Here is a 4998-nt window from a genome sequence, read left to right on the forward strand (position 1 = left end):
GTTGTCTTAGGCCGGCCTACCGCCCAATTCGAGCGCGTGGCAAGATGTGACCGCCCGGCGATCGATATTGCTATGCGCACATCTCGCCACGCGCTCGAATTGGGTGGTAGGCCGGCCTAAGACAACGATTTTTAATAATTAATTACTCGTTAACTATTACGAAAATTGCAAAATGGTACAGGACTTTGCCGTTCATCTCAATCCGTTCTACCTTCTCAAAAATTTTGTCGGAATTGGAAAGACTCACCCTGTATACAGGGTGAGGTAAAAGTATGAAAACCCCTAAATTTTTCGAAAACTATGCATTTTAGAAACAAATGTTTCGGACAAAACTTATATGGTTTCAAGGGGGACATAAGATGGTGTCATTAACTTGATCTTGAATAGTCGTTTAAAAATTACATGAAGGTAATCTTGCATTTTTCGTTATATCAACTTCTTCTATTAATTAATTGGAACGACTTTTGTCTGAAACATTTTTTATTTGTCTAATATATTTTTTAGATATTCGAAGAAAACATGGCAACTTTTTTAATATTCATCATATGATATCTCGATAACTGTTTATCGTGAGGAAAAATGATACAGGACTTTTTTACTTGATTTGGTGCCAAGAATATGCTGTTGCAATAGTACTTCAATTTTTATAAACATTTGTGTACACATCTCCTTGGAGTTTTCATGTATACACAAATGTATAGCACTTTGAAGAACTTTATGAGAGTTTTTTGATACCATATGTTCTACTAATAAAATGTATACTAATTGTAAGTAGAATTACTAGTAAAACGTATGGTAAAATTAAAAAAAACTCATAATGATTACATGATTTTCAGGATAAATTTCAAGAAAAAATTATCTCCGTGTATAGCACTGAAATTTATTTTTATCTAACGTGACTGATCAATATTTAGTCACGAAACCTAAACTTTCCAGAAGGTATTACTAGAACGTTGCTGCTATAAATTTTGCAGGCTACAAACAATTTTCTAACAGATACACAAAATAGCGATAATTCTTCCCGAATTATTTCTCGGGTCCGTCACTCGGACTGTCAAAATGAACGTAGATTCAAATCGATGTCGAAATATTTCCAAATCAGTTCGCCGACGAAAACGAAAGCGGATATGAAATATCCCGCTGTGAGCACGTAAACCGTCGGGTAGAACACGCTGACGTACTTAAAATCCCCGTGATCCCGATTTATCTGGAACGTCGTCTCCCTCGTCTCGTTTCTCAGGTACTCGCGATACCACTTGTCGCGAATGCCTCCCGACACGAGCTTCAGAAGTAAGTCGCTGACACGCCCGACGTAAGGCGAGCCTTCCGCAAAAACGTTGCCGATCGGTGGCGACAGATAGCAGAGCTTGGTCGTCTTTATCACGGTCCTGCCGTTCCGCATGTTGTTGACCGCTATTAGTCTGGCCCAATCCTCGTGCACGAAGCAGGACACGTTCTGGTGTTTCAACAGATCCTTAAGACAGATATCCGTAGCGGAAATCCTCACGACCCTCTTGCCCGATTTGCGTATGTGATATTCGAAGTCGTTGTTGTACCGCTTGATGATGTCCCGCATATTTTCATGTATCATCAACACCAAGTCAGACTTGATCAGGTCCTCCAGGTGATCAAACCGAGCGTAGCGGTCGCTCTCCAGACCGATGCTCGTCAACTCAGCAAAGTGCATTGAGGAGTAGGAAGCGGAGACAGCAAGAATACTTAGAAAAACGATACGCTCGTGTAACCTCGTGGGTGCCGATGGAAAAGATGCGGCCAGTATCATACCGACGATTCTCAGAAAATGCCACCTGTCCGGACTGAGCTTCATGAGTCTCGAGCACAACCAGAAGATTCCTACGATCGAGAGATTCATCAGAAGCAATCGCGTCGCGGTGCCGATCTTGAAGTTCTGCTTCGCGAGCAACTTCGGCACCACGAAGCACCAGTTCTCGACGAGGAAAGGGTCGGTGTATCGTACCGTGTATCGTACGATACTGTTTAAATTTCCCCACATCGGCAGCATGATTAGGAGGGCGTCGTACTTTCCGGAAGATATATCCATCAAAATGCCAGACTCGGAGCCGTTGGGTAATCTCTGGAAGTATATGGGTTCCTTTATTATCTTAGGGACGCTGCTAAAGTTCATTTTGTCAGCCAAGATGTCACTCAGGATCTTATCAACGCCTCTCAGCTCCTGACCCTTGGACGTTGACACGATATCACTGTGGGGCGGTCGACGGGTAAAAGCGTACACAAGGGGATAGCCCTGCATATTTGGAAAGTCGTCTGTAAACCACATGACATCTGTAGAGCACGGCTCTTCGGTATGGCTGTCGGTGAACGGGTTGTATCGGTGGACAATCACGGAGCGCTCGTCGGAGTGCTCGGATCTCAAGTATTCCACGACGATTGTATCGAGAATCTTCCTCGACCACATTGCTCGAAAGAGCGCTGCGAAATCGTGACACGGTCGACGGAGTATCATCAGCACGAGCACCTTGGGCCGGACACGGTCGTGAATGAAGCGTCTCGTGTCTTCGGCCACGAGCTCGCCCTCGACGATATCCGGTCCTGGCCCCGGGACATAGATATACACGACTAGATCGCGTGACATTGCCCAGGAGGAAACCTGAAACTCCGGCTCGGTCCGATCCGCGTTTACGTAAAGTGTCGGTAGGTGTTGAGTTGTCGCCGCGGCGATTTTACCGAGAATATCGCTCGCCTGGCCGCCCAGCGAATCTCGACGTATGAGAAGAACATCGTTAGCACGCGACGTTCGCAACACTTTGCTCAGGATAGCCGCGAAGAGGTCTCCGTCCGAACGATCGTTCAGCGGAGGGAGACGGCTTTGGCGACTCTCGACGAGGCAAGAAAGCAGCACGATGGTCCAAAACAGACGTCGCTGCATGATTCTTGTTTCACTGACGAGAGGAAATGACTATGGTTGTATCAGCATGCAGTAGTTGAAAAGACGACTGCGTGGAAACACTCGACGTCGAATATCGACAACTGCAATTGCGCCGCTAGTTACGTAGACCGTACATTAACGAAAGAAACGTGAATTCCGTTAAAACAGGAAAATTGCTTTTCGTGGGAAAACGTTACAACCCATCGGCGCGCATAACAGTTAAGGATCATTAGTCTTTGCCACTAACATATTGATTCTTGCATATCGAGGATAAAAAAATTGATCTCCACCCCGAGCGTCAGGTCAGGTTTTAAAGCGCATGCAATTTTTTTTAATAGTCGCATTTTAATTTGCTCGATTATCTTTGAGCACTTTTCTTGGAAATTTCTCTCTTAATTTTTCTATTATGAATATATTTTAGCACATTGTTCTTCTGCGATTTTTAATTCGTCCCATCAGATCTATTAAATCTATTCTATAACTTCAGAATAAATAAGAGCTGAAAGGAAACTTACCGAAACAAAGTTTTTTATATGATAAATAAAATGTCCAAAAATTCCGTCTCAAGATCTGCTGCTCTTCAACCGTTTGGAAATTAAAACCTGACTCAAACTGCAAATTAAAATAATTATTACTTATTAAATTTGATGTTTTGCACATGTGAAATCCGTTGGGAATATATTATTGATATACATATATTTTAACGTATAAGGAGCGACTCTCGAATTAATTCCCACGAGTTCGAGGCTAAAGGAGACGGGACGGCTGCGCGCGTCCCATCCGAACGCCGTAGTCCAGTGCCCTTTTAAGTTAAAGGGAAGAAGAGTCGACGGCGAATGCCGCAGAAACCGAAGGGACACTGATATAAATCAACGTCCGGTCGGCACGACGACTTGCGCGCGAACGGAACGGAGTGAGCCGAGGAAGAGAGAGCGCGCACGCGGGCGGCGAGACACCGGAGCCGAAGTCGCCCCCGTGTCTTCCCCCTCGCTACTTATGCTAATGCCGGCAAATCAATTTATTTATATTTATTTATAGCATTCAAATGTTTCCCCCGGAACGGGGCTGAGCGCGCGCGGACGTCGCCGGTTGTCGGCGCGGACCACCCGCGAAAGCGAGCCGAGCCCGCTCGCTGCGGGCTACGAGATCCGTGGGGTCCCAAGATCGCCCCTCCCCCCCTCCTTTCTCTCAGACTGATACAGATAGCTGGAGGATGCTGAACGTGGGGGTCTGGACAGTCCGCTCGGCGCATCACCGGTCGATTCGAAACTTCACGACGCAAACCTCTGAACGCGAACGCGGCTAGAAAGGGACGATAAGATATTTTCACGAATGGGCCCTTGAATCTCGAACGAGCGTTCGTCGCGACAGTTGCGCCCCGTTTCCTCAGAGGCGTATGATTTTTTACATTTTGACTGCGTAAGGACATTGAACCGAGTGCTCCACGCGTGGAGATTGCGTTTACCTGATAAAAACTCGTGGACGATTACAAACGGTTGACTGACAACCCGTTTATTTTCTGATACTGTACACACCCATGTGTACAATGCGACACAGTATTTGTATATTTTATATATTTGTTCCGCATCTATTTATATATTTGTTCATGATTATGAGACATTCGACAGATATTATAACTCTAGACGTGGGCATGTATAACGAGCAGCCCAAGTTTCAACGTAAATTGATTAATATCAGATAAAATACATATTTTACGTTGTCGAGATATGCAATTTTTAAATTGCCTCCTTTAATTTAGATGCTCATTCTTTTTTACACATTCGTCTTCAAATCGCTATATTTTCCGCATATATACGAAAATCATGTAATCGTGGTACAACGTGGCATTTTGAGAAACTTTATAATCCAATTCTTGGAATTTTAGATAGTGCCACCTCTTTGCTGATCACGTTCTCCTAATACTATACTTTGCCAGTTTTCTCGATTCTCGATTTTCGCGATTTAAAGTTGGAAATTCTCGGAAATCCAATTCTTGGAATTTTAGATAGTGCCACCTCTTTGCTGATTATGTTCTCCTGATACTTTGCCAGTTTTCTCGATTCTCGATTTTCGCAATTTGAAGTTGGAAA

Source organism: Vollenhovia emeryi, unplaced genomic scaffold, assembly GCF_000949405.1.
Source record: "Vollenhovia emeryi isolate VEMERY1.0 unplaced genomic scaffold, V.emery_V1.0 DF939293.1, whole genome shotgun sequence".
NCBI lineage: Eukaryota > Metazoa > Arthropoda > Insecta > Hymenoptera > Formicidae > Vollenhovia > Vollenhovia emeryi.